At 38.4% G+C, this 13,070-nt stretch overlaps 1 protein-coding gene across 2 annotated transcripts in view; it reads right to left on the bottom strand.

Moving 5' to 3' along the window:
* The window catches only part of CLCN5 (chloride voltage-gated channel 5), a 182,621-nt gene that overhangs the window by 32,241 nt on the left and 137,310 nt on the right, over nucleotides 1-13,070 (bottom strand). Inside the window, exon 1 of one of the 2 annotated variants that reach the window (XM_061410113.1) lies at nucleotides 192-11,227. The exons of the other annotated variant lie outside the window; for it this stretch is intronic. The gene's annotated coding sequence lies outside the window, so the exon portion shown is untranslated. Of the gene's footprint in view, nucleotides 1-191; nucleotides 11,228-13,070 lie in introns of those variants that run through there. 2 annotated transcript variants of the gene reach the window in all.

The raw sequence follows: 13,070 nt of genomic DNA, 5'->3' as shown, positions 1-13,070 counted from the left end.
ATTACATCACTGGGTAACATGAGTACTGAATCATCCTTCTTTGTAGATAGTCTATTATAAACGCAAATTGTCAGGCAGCTCGGAAAGAGCAGGCAGTGATTAGAATCCGACAACAGACTGCTTGTGATTCTCCAGACCCCCTTCTCCCTGGGGTCATGCTTTGGTCCTTGGCCAGGCTCAAGCCTGCTTACCTTCAATCACAGCTTTCTTTTTTTCTGCCTCAAAGAAGAAATAACCTTGGCAGCCCGCATTTCCTCATTTAGGTTGAGGAGCTTTTACAGAAGAAGCCCCGGTCTGAACTGCTTTAGAAGGGCACTTGCTGTATTCTCTGCCTTTCACAGGAACAAACACCACCTAAAGAAGCACCAATGTTCCCTGGCGGTCAGACTGTGATGTCACTGTTGGAATCACGTGACCAGACCCTTGGACCAGCCTTGGAGAAAGAAGATTTTTAACTAAGCACAGAAGCCTTAAAGATGTAGTCTCATCTAAACAAATGCCATCAAACCAGAGGCAGTCAAGTCAGTTCAGAAAACTGGGATTCAGAAAAATTTAAGGTTTTCAGACCTCATTTAGCAGAAAATCTAAGAAGGCAAAGTATAAACATCAGAAAGCATTTAAAGTTACAGGGATCTTAAATATTTTAAAAAGGGGGAGGGAGAGAGAGACAGGCAAATATGGAAAGGCTTTTTTTTAATGTACTGGATACCAATAACACAGATAAAAATCTCACCAGAGTAATGAGCTAAATTAGTGAAATGAATAAAAAGATGCCAGACACAAGAGAGCACATAACATGATTTTATTCATTTAAGTTCAAAGGCAGACAAACCTAAGTTATATGGTTTTAGGATACCCATGTAAGTGACTACATTTTAAGGGGAAACAAGAAAATGCCCAAAGTAAAGACAGTAGCTGACTAGGGAGAGAGGGGAGTCATCTTCTGGATGGAGCACATGGTGAAGGTTGGGCTTTGGGAAGGCTGGCAATTTTTCTTAATCTGGGCAGGGGTTACCTGAGTATTCACATTATGATTATTCTTTAAACTGTATACACATAGCTTATGTCTTTCTACAGAGAAAATTATGAAAAATTGACCAAGGGAACATTTCATGCAAAGATGGGCTCGATAAAGGACAGAAATGGTATGGACCTAACAGAAGCAGAAGATATTAAGAAGAGGTGGCAAGAATACACAGAAGAACTGTACAAAAAAGATCTTCATGACCCAGATAATCACGATGGTGTAATCACTCATCTAGAGCCAGACATCCTGGAATGTGAACTCAAGTGGGCCTTAGAAAGCATCACTATGAACAAAGCTAGTGGAGGTGGTGGAATTCCAGTTGAGCTATTTCAAATCCTGAAAGATGATGCTATGAAAGTGCTGCACTCAATATGCCAGCAAATTTGGAAAACTCAGCAGTGGCCACAGGACTGGAAAAGGTCAGTTTTCATTTCAATCCCAAAGAAAGGCAATGCCAAAGAATGCTCAAACTACCACACAATTGCACTCATCTCACACGCTAGTAAAGTAATGCTCAAAATTCTCCAAGCCAGGCTTCAGCAATACATGAACCATGAACTTCCTGATGTTCAAGCTGGTTTTAGAAAAGGCAGATGAACCAGAGACCAAATTGCCAACATCCGCTGGATCATGAACAAAGTGAGAGAGTTCCAGAAAAACATCTATTTCTGCTTTATTGACTATGCCAAAGCCTTCGACTGTGTGGATCACAATAAACTGTGGAAAATTCTGAAAGAGATGGGAATACCAGACCACCTGACCTACCTCTTGAGAAACGTCTATGCAGGTCAGGAAGCAACAGTTAGAACTGGACATGGAACAACAGACTGGTTCCAAATAGGAAAAGGAGTATGTCAAGGCTGTATATTGTCACCCTCCTTATTTAACTTATATGCAGAATACATCATGAGAAACGCTGGACTGGAAGAAACACAAGCTGGAATCAAGGTTGCCGGGAGAAATATCAATAACCTCAGATATGCAGATGACACCACCCTTATGGCAGAAAGTGAAGAGGAATTCAAAAGCCTCTTGATAAAAGTGAAAGAGGAGAGTGAAAAAGTTGGCTTAAAGCTCAACATTCAGAAAACTAAGATCATGACATCCGGTCCCATCACTTCATGGGAAATAGATGGGGAAACAGTGGAAACTGGCAGACTTTATTTTTGGGGCTCCAAAATGACTGCAGATGGTGACTGCAGCCATGAAATTAAAAGACGCTTACTCCTTGGAAGGAAAGTTATGACCAACCTAGATAGCATATTCAAAAGCAGAGACATTACTTTGCCAACAAAGGTCCGTCTAGTCAAGGCTATGGTTTTTCCATTGGTCATGTATGGATGTGAGAGTTGGACTGTGAAGAAGGCTAAGCGCCAAAGAATTGATGCTTTTGAACTGTGGTATTGGAGAAGACTCTTGAGAGTCCCTTGGACTGCAAGGAGATCCAACCAGTCCATTCTGAAGGAGATCAGCCCTGGGATTTCTTTGGAAGGATGATGCTAAAGCTGAAACTCCAGTACTTTGACCACCTCATGCGAAGAGTTGACTCATTGGAAAAGACTCTGATGCTGGGAGGGATTGGGGGCAGGAGGAGAAGGGGACGACAGAGGATGAGATGGTTGGATGGCATCACTGACTCTATGGACATGAGTTTGAGTGAACTCCGGGAGTTGGTGATAGACAGGGAGGCCTGGCGTGCTGTGATTCATGGGGTCGCAAAGAGTCGGACACGACTGAGCGACTGAACTGAACTGAACCACCTAAGTGAATGCACAGAGCAGCCACTGTTAAACATTAATCTAGTCGGTGTGCTCCAATAATCAGACCTACATATACTGTTTCAAAATGTTGTGATTACTGTCATCAATTCTTAAGGCCTGATGAATCCTAAAGTATCAATATAACAAACCTTAGGAAATGTGAGGCACTTCATGGAACCTACATGCTTTTCGTCCAGTCCATCACTATGACAGTATCTCAGTTCTTGATGAACTAACCTGGCACTAACAAGAAGTAAAATGAAGCGGCAACTGATAGTATTGTGGCAAAGAATTAACAAGTTTAAAAAGCAAAAGCTATGACTCAAGTGTGACTGTACTGTACAATTATACTTTTAGAAAAGTATGTATTTCTTACTTAAAGAGGATGACAGGGCCAACCTCACAAGCCTCCTTCAAGGTTTTCTTTACTAAATGGGATTCTATGTGTAGTATCTGAAGACCACTACAGAATATATTCGCTTATAATAAGACTTGCATTACCTTATTAGATTTATTTTACACTTTAACATACTAGTTTTTGGTACTTAAGAAAATGTATAGATTTTCAATGTTTGGTAACTGGATTGCATAACTAGTACCATGTCAATAACTTCTGGTGAAAGTTCACATGTTTTTCAAATGCTCCATCAGTGCTTCTGCGGAGGAACTATTTTATTCCATGTAAATTTACCTCTCTTGAAAACTAGAGGACTGATAGCTATGACACAGTCCTCCTACTAAAATGAGATTTAATTACAATTCAGATTAAGAAATGAGGCACTGGATTTTCAGCAACGTGGTTGGATCTAGATATTATCACATTAAGCGAAGTAATGCAGAGAAAGACAAATGTTGCATGATACCACTTACATGCGGAATCTAAAAAATGATACAAACGAACTTATTTACAAAATAGAAACAGACTCACAGACATATAAAACACACTTACAGTTACTAAAGAGGAAGGAAAGGGAGATAATTTAGGAGTTGGGATTAGCAGATGCACACAACTATATATAAAATAGATAACCAACAAGGACCTACTGTATAGCATAGGAAACTATACTCAATATTTTGTAATAACCTATAAGGGAAAAGAATATGAAAAGGAATATAGATATATTTAGTGTATATATATATATATATATATATACACACACACACACACACACACTAAAATTACAATGAGTTGTTGTATTCAATTTTTGGCTGTAATTTATGCAATTGTTTTTTGTGATTTTTAGAGAAGGAGGCACCTGTGTTACTTTATTACTATATAATTTTCCTAATCAATATTTGGTGAATGTTACTAGTCAGTCTACCTTACATTTTGTTTATGATTCTAAATTGTTTTAAGTTATGTTTACAGTATGATTTTATCCTTTAATTTGGTGGCTGCATTAAAATTCTCTCCCATCCTCCCCAAAATGTATAAATGAATCACTCTGCTGTATACCAGAAATTAACACAATATTATAAATCAACTATACTTCAATTAAAAAAAAATAAATGAGGCACTGGTATTCAGAATTTGACATTATATTTCTTTTACTCTTTTCTACCCCACTATTCCCTTCTCTGCCAAATGTGTAATCTCTAGCACATGTTCCTTTATACAGGCTGTCAGGTGTAAGTCAATTACTATGGAAATAAGAGAAATGCTTACCAATTTTTAATGTATCCTATGATAAAACCACAACAGTAAAGTTGATATTTGGGGACAGAGTTATTTTTGTGGAGCACAGATCTGATCAGATCGTTTTCTGTTTCTAATATGTTAGTTGCTCCTACAACAAAGTTTTTAAAACTTTCAACATAGGAAGACCACTTAACGAGGATTTGACACAAGTATGGACTAGGAATTAGAAGACATTCATCATAATTTTTAGAATAGGAAAAAATACTTTAACTGTATAATAAGGATGATGACAATAATACTACTACTTTTTAAGGTTTTATCAATGAGAGGGATGACACTCTTTCACAGAGGTGTCTATATATGACTTGATGACAAATAGCTTAAGCTGTGGGTCTTATTCCACATCCAATTGGTCTATTTTCTTAGCATTTTTTTTTACTTAGTAGAAAGAAATATTAAATTCATAAAACTAAGTTATCAAGAATGAGTGTAGAAATTATTCCATTCTGGATCAACTACTGAGGTACAAATAGAGTAGCAAAATGCAAAAGGCTTTTCAAAAAACAATGGATTAAAACTTAAGCTTCTTTAGATAAACAAGGACCTACTGTATAACACAGGGAACTATAGTCAATATCTTGTAATAACCTATGAGGGAAAATATTATTAATCTGAAAAAGTATATATATATATATATATATATATATATATATATATAACAGAATCACTTTCCTATACAACCTGAAATACTGTAAATCAACTATACTTCAATTTAAAAACAGGGTGATTTTTTTTAAAAAGTTAAGCTTCTGGTGTGTACTCTGCCAAGAAAAAAAGCAAAATTAAACAACAGCTCTAAATATCAAGATTGGGGTTCTTAGGCAAGTCTATATTCTTGTGTCTACACACACACACACACACACACACACACACAAAGGTAAAACTTATCTAAGTTTTGAAGGCATAGTGTGCCATTCACCGTAAGTTATATAAGAAATGGTTTAATGCTCTAGCAGGAAAATGATTCAAGTTAAAGTACATCTGGATCTTAAATGATAATAGAAAGGTCCCCTAAAGCTTATCTGCATTGCTTGAGTCTGGGACAAAAATGTACAGAAAACTAGTCAGAAAAAAAAAAAGTCAACCTTGAAACAGCTTTCCTGGAAAGGTCTAAAAACTTAATTAATGGGTGTATAAAAGCACATGGCTGAATGAGGAGGCATATAAATGAATTTATTTTGCTCATTTCCCTTTATGGAAACCACTTTCTAATATTTTCTAAAAATCACATGATGCTTAAAACTAGAAAACCCCTTAAGATACAAGAAAATAAATTCCAATTTGAGAATTAATGTTTATTTCAATCTCTAACCAATATGCCATTAGAAATTTCCTGGGGGAGCTGAACAGTAACTGATTAAGTGAATTAGTTAAACACTAACAGAAACACAAGGGGAAAGAGGATAGAAAGAAACCTTGTGCACCCTGACATACTGCTTTAGTGACATACTGGGCTCACTTACTGGCAGCAGCCTAAAGAAAGAAAGAAGCACACAGAGAAATGGAGCAGGGCTATTGGTATGCATCAGAGGACTTGGAAAATAGTTGCACTTTTAGGATATATTTCAGTTTTTACAGGGATATTTTGTATTTTTGCAAAGCTAAAAGCACATATACAAAAACAGTCAACATTCTACCTAGCACACATCAGCAGATATTCATCCTGTGATTTTTAAAATTGTACCTTCATTCAACAACAAGTACTAAGAGTTTATTATGAGCCACTTCTCACTTTCATATCTGCACCTCTTTCCCTTCTTGTACTGGTTCATCTATTCCAGATCTCCCAACAAGCCATGAACTCTTTCACATTCCATTCACCTCTGTGTTTGAGAATACATTACAGTTGAAGCCTCAGTAATTAGTCAACATTTTTAGGACCTTTCTATCAACTTGTGCCTCCATTTTTCTTTCCCACTAACCCATACCCACTAGTTGAAAAGCAAATATTAGTGAAGCAGCCCTCTCATCAAAGCCCTGGAGAGTGTCACAGGACTATGTTATGCTTTAATATACTATCTTAGTTTGGCTCCTAGGGCACTTATTCATGGTGACTATTTCCATTGACTGGGCTTCCCAGGTGGTACTAGTGGTAAAGTAACTTAGCAGGCACGCATTCCATTGATACATATCTGTTAAGCCATACTGGTTGTTACATAGTGAAATACCTCACTTTGTGAGTGGCTGTAGAGAGATAACTACAGAGAGAGTCTTTCCTAAGGACTCTCTTCCCCCACAACCATCCCCCAGAGGCTCCTGAACTTTCCCATGATGCAGCAGCTGCAACACCAAGAGGCTCCGGGACATGGCTCAGTGTCTGTGTTGTTCTGACGGTCACCCCTGCACCCATTTCAATTAAGGACTGACTGCTGAGAGCTGGGCTGCCCAGGTGGCGCTAGTGGTAAAGAACCCGCCTGCCTAATACAGGCGAAAAGACACAAGTTCAATCAGGTGTTGAGAGAGGTGGGCAACAGAACTGCAACAACAGGAACAAATATATATGTGCTATTAAAATAAAGTTTGAGGGTTACAAGAAGTATACAGGAAGATGGGGCATGGCAGAAAGGGATAGGAAAAAGGCTTTTGAGATAAGCATTTATCTAAGCATTTATCTAGATTCTAATACCACCTTCAGACTCCATGGCTCCCACTGGATACAGCTCTGTGCACACAAGGTTGCAGACATTTGCTTCACAGTGTATCTTTTAAGCTTTCTATTCCCAGCCATCTGTTCTAATCTAGAAGTTTCCCCACCCAACTCATTTTCATTACCAGTGGAGCTAGGGTACTAACTGCTAGAGTTACCAGTGTTTGGAAAAACAACTTGAGGAGCATGGTTTGGTACCTATAGACTCCCAATGTACAAAATCAATGCAGAAATGGAAATAGAGGGGCTAGGTTTGACAGCATTGCTGAGAGGGTTGTCCATATAAAGAAAATAGCCCTCTGCTCCCTTACTTGCTCTTCATTCCTTCCTTCTCAACTTTATACTTTACAAGGGACTGACAAGAGGACTGGGAAATGTAATGGATAGGGAGATCTTGCTCTAAGAAGTACATTCCATACCAGAGCATTGAGAAACCCTTTGGCTAGCACAAGCCTATGTAATTACTTATACTTATTATTTTAGAAGCAGCAACTCACCAGTTCTTCTGTACTGAGCCTACATTGGTTTCTCTCTATTAATCTCCAAAAGGAAGCCGGGGATAAGAGATTAGCAATCATTCTTTGGCAGAGAGAAAAACTTCAAGAGAGGAAATAGCAAGTTCTTCCCAAACTCATGGGAATAGTGTGATGTTATGGACAAAAAAATTAATTAGGACTTCCAGTGGTTAAGACCCCATGCTGCCAATGTAGGGGGCACGGGTTCGATCCCTAGTCAGGGAACTAAGATCCCACAAGGTATATGGAATGCCCCAAACAAACAAAAATGAATTAAGCACACACACATATAATCTAGGAAATGCTCTTAAATTTAGAAACACCTGGACCTGCATACACCAACATATGCATGTTATTCACTGCAGCACTGGAAACAATGAAAGAGTCCAGTAATGGGGGAATAGCACAAGGAAAGAAGCAGGCTGATGTGTACTGAAACAGAAAAATCTCTCAAACCTACTATGTGAAAAAAGCTATTTACAAAATAATAAGATTTTTAAAAATTGTGTATCTCTGTGTTAACTGGATAGAAAAAGAATTGAAAGGGTCATAACTGAATTATTTTGAAGGGTTATCTCTGGAGTGGGAAGTCGGCAGTGAGGGGGGGGACTTTCACATGTTATATACATGTGCACTGTTTGAATCTCTAACAGTGAGGTGTGTTTATGTGTTATGTGTGTTTCTAAAAAGAAAAATAACAATAGTGCAGCTAGAAGATTAGAAACAGGACATCGCAAAGGAAAGACTTCTATTGTGAGAGGCAGACCATTGGGGTATTTGGAAACAAAACAGGCGACAGGTTTCAGACAACACCAGGAAAAATGTACCAGAAGGAAGATGGCTTACTAAATTTTTAAGTGAAAGTCAATGGGAAAAATAGTCTTCGTGATCAGGCCCATTGTCCAGCAATAAGAAGATACAGATTCCAAGCCTAGCTCCGTAACTCAGTAATTTTGTCACCCTGAGCAACTGCCTTCATCTCTGTGGCTTTAAGGTTCCCCGTCTGTAAAACGAGGGTGTATTAACATGTATGATTTTTACAGTCCTTTCCCACCCTCAAACTCATTATTTTAGCAATGATTATTTGTGGATCATTCATACATTGTGCTAAATGACTTTTCAGAAGACCTTAGCTTTGAAGAATTTCAAAGGTATTTTGATTGCATAGTTAGAGAATACTCTTCTGGCAAGATCATAAAATGGTACTAATCTTGGAAAAGTAAGATTCAGCTCAGCAGTGAAGTGGGGCACACCTGGGACCAAACGCATCTGGTCTCCGGCTAACCAGAGCTATACCAACATGGTTACCAAACCTCTGGAGGACCCGCTAGCCACAGACCCCAGAAACACGCGCAACACTCCCAAAACATCACAGCAACCCTTTCCTCTACCCTAGAATGTCATAAACTGGAACAAAGTGCGGTTCAAAATAATCCACTCAGGATTTATTAGAGGCCAAATGTTTGTCCTCTAATTTTCTTCTTTCAAGAGGGGACCAAAGCAGTGTAACTAATTAGAAAATAAATGGGGAGCTTCCAGATTCAGCCCTTGCAAGTAAAAAGCTCAGTTGTCTTGCTGTTCACTTGAAACTAATACAACACTGTAAATTAACTATACTTCAGTTAAAATAAATAAATAAGAAGTTGTCACTCCCATTTGAAAAACAAGAAAAGGCTAGAAAAAACTGGAAAATCAGTAACTTTTCCAGGGCTCACCAGAGAGAAATATAAGGTTGCAAAGGAAATTCCAACCCCCAGATCTGAAGAGACAGGTTTATCTGAAAAGACATCGAGAAAGATCTGCTTACCTGGCCACTTAAATGGCAATTCTGACTAATTTCTGAAGGCTGAGTATGGACTTACATGAGAATAAGAAACTTCTGAGCCTATACTTTGGTGTTCTCAAAGAAAGATCTCCTCCAGACTCTGATGAAAAGGTAAGAGTTATCATTGTGAAATAGGCCAAACAGGTCATTCTACCAAAGGCCTATGCTCCAGGGGAAAATACTTTGCCTGAGACTTATCCCAGGTGGGGGAAGGGCATTCTTCCCTCTCCAGCCCCTACCCCAGCCTCCTAATCTCACCTAAGGGAAAAAAAAGCAAAGTCAGTAGGGGTCTGGGTTTCCAGGAAATGGGTTGGAAATTCTGACAGGAGTAGGGGACAGGGAAAACAAAGTGCTATACCACTGGATTATATTTTGTGAAGGTCAAATACAAAACACAGGTCCAACAGACACTGCGATTTAATCAGAAAATTATAAAATAACCTATTCCCCTATACCATACCACCATACCAATAGGGCTCCTGTATACTGGCTCAGAAGGTAAAGAATCCAGCAGCAAAGACCTGTGTTCCATTCCTGGGCTGGGAAGATCCCCTTGAGAAGGGAATGGCAACCCACTCCAGTATTCTTGCCTGGGAAATCCCATAGACAGAGAAGCCTGGTGGGCTACACTCCACGGGATCACAAAGAGTTGGACACGACTGAGTGACTAATGCTTTCACTTTCATACTTAATAGCAGTGAATTACAGCTGCAAGATACAGAATGGAGTGGTGCTTAAGGAAGCTCAGTCAAGACAGGAGACAAAAACAAGGACACTAGAGAGATTTAGCCCCCTAGCACCAATGATTACACCAAACATTAAACACAGCCCAACTCCTAGCCAGTTTAACATAAATCTTAACACAAGAGAATTAAACTAGAAACCTACAGAAAAATAGCTGGAAAATGCCGAAATACCTGGAAATTAAGCAACACGCTGCCAAATAACCCATGGGTTAAAGACCTCTCAAGATGAATTTTGAAATATTTTGAAGTGAAAATGAAAATACAACATAACAAAATTTGTGGGATACAGCAAAAGCAGTCCTTAGAAATTTATAGTATTAAATGTATATATTAGAAAAGAAGATCTAAAATCAAAAGATCTGACCCTCACCAAAGAAGACATACAGATGGCAAATAGCAAATGAAAATATGCTCATCATCATTTGTCATTAGGGTAATGCAAATTAACAATGAGATCCCACTGCACACCTATTAGAATGGCTAAAATCTAAAACACTGACAATACCAACTGCTTGCAAGGATGTGGAGTTACAGGCACTATCAATCATTGTTGACGGGGAAACAAAATGGCACACCCACTTTAGAAGACAGTTTGGCAATTTCTCATAAAACTAAAAAGTTTTATCACATAATCCAGAAATCACACACCATATATTTACCCAACTGACTTGAAAACTTATGCGTAAGGGAAAGCTCACACACAGATATTTGTAGCAGCTTTAGTCATAATTGTCAAAAGTTGGAAGAAACCAAGATGTTATACAGTAGGTAGGTGAATGAATAGACTAACTGTGGTATAGCTGGACAGTGGAATATTATTCAGCAATGAAAAGGAATGTGCTATCAATCTACACAAAGACATAGAAGAGCCTTAAATGCATATTGCTAAATGAAAGAAGCCAATCTGAAAAGTCTACACGCTGTATGATTCTGTTCATAAAGAAACTCTCAAAGTGTTAGTCACTCAGTTGTATCCAACTCTTTGAGACCCCCATGGACTATATACCCCACCAGGCTCCTCTGTCCATGGGACTTTACAGAAAAGAATACTGGAATGGGTAGCTATTCCCTTCTCCAGGGGATCTTCCTGACCCAGGGATCAAACCCACGTCTCCTGCACTGAAGGCAGATTCTTTACTGGCTGAGCCACCCAGGAAAGCCCAAAGATATCCTGGAAAAGACAAATTTATGAAGATGAAAATGGATTGATGGTTGCCAGGGGCTCAGAAGGAAGGACATTGAATAGGTAAGACATGGGATTTCTCAGGGCAGTGAAACTATTCTGCATGATACTGTAATAGTAGATACACGTCACCATGTACTTATCAAAATCTATAGAGCTTTACAGTACAAAGAGTGAACCTTAATGTATGCAATTAAAAAAAAAATCCCAGGATGGAATGCATTAAGTGACAAAAGAATCTAATTATATTACAAATTTATGAAACAGCCTCTCTAAAAGGGGTAAAAGGAAAAGATGCTGACCCAAGTAACTAGAAATGGAGTTTTTAAAACTAAAGGCAAAAGGAATTTTGTATAAGTGCTTTACTGTAGTTGATAAAGTAGTTTCCCATGAAGGATATGGGTTAACAATTTGAAATCCATGCATGCACATTGGAAATGAACAGTTAAAAATTGGATGGTGGATGGTGAGAGCCATGTTTCTCACTACCTTAAGGGGAAGGTTACAGTCAAGTAAGGGAAGAAGGCAAGAATGAACCATGTGTTAATGGATTAGAATTAGAGACATCAGTATGATCTCATGTTTAGCTTAATATAGATGCAGATAGTTAAATATGTAGGTCAGTATACACATATATTTGTATTTCCTTACTGAGTGGGCCTAGAATCAACAACACCCCAATAGAAAAAAAGCACACTGAATGCCCAGATCTTGGTTTCTAATACCAACCTCCACTGAAAGGAACCAGGGCTCCTTGGAGAAATGGCTGATTCTAGGACTGAGTCAGGAAATACATAACACGGGCCTGGAGTATGTTGTACCAAAAAGTAAGTAAGTGCTCAAGAAATCTCCACAGTAACAGGGGTATGTCAAAGGGAAACAGAGCCAACTGAAAGAGCTTTGAGTGGACAGCTAGAAAAATTTGAATAAAATAAATTATAATGGATTATAGTCCAAAGTATTAAACAAATGAGTCCCTACTGTTATAAATAAATGATTAAATAAATAACTGGGAGAGAATAGAGAAATCTCTAATGAAGAACAATTCCAAATAGTATCTTTAGATACTCCACCCTCAAGGAGGTAGAGAATAACTTCCTTATTCTTAAGTGTCAGCTATGCAGTGACTTCCTTCCAAAGAACACATTATGAAAAGGATGAAAAAAGTGTAACTTCGCAGTCGAAAAATTGATAAATACTGCCTCATCCAAGTGATCAAGGTGAACATCAGCAGTCATGAGTCATACTGACAGCATATACCTTTGATATGAATGTGGTAAGAAAGACATTTTACCTCTAGTCTTCTCCCCCAAGTTTCAGTCTAATTATGAGAAAAGCATCAAACAAATCCCAGTTGAGCAACAATCTACAAACACCGGGCCAGTACTCCTCAAAACTGTCAAGATCACCAAATAGAAAGGAAGTCTAAGAAACCATCACAGCCAAGAGGGGCCCAAGGAGACACAATGACAAAATGTAATGTTGTATCCTGGATGGGACATTGGGTAAAAACTCAGTAGATCCAAATAAAACATATACTTAAGACAACAATATAAACATATAAATGGGGGAGAGATTATGGGGTGTACATTCTAAAATCTGACCAGGTATTTTCCCATTAAGGAAACTTTAAAGCCTTTAATGCCTGTGGACCATCACCATACACCC

This window comes from Bos javanicus, chromosome X (assembly GCF_032452875.1).
Source record: "Bos javanicus breed banteng chromosome X, ARS-OSU_banteng_1.0, whole genome shotgun sequence".
In the NCBI taxonomy this organism is placed as follows: Eukaryota; Metazoa; Chordata; class Mammalia; order Artiodactyla; family Bovidae; genus Bos; species Bos javanicus.
Note: the sequence above shows the minus strand (reverse complement) of the source record. Positions and strands in the feature narration are given on the sequence as shown.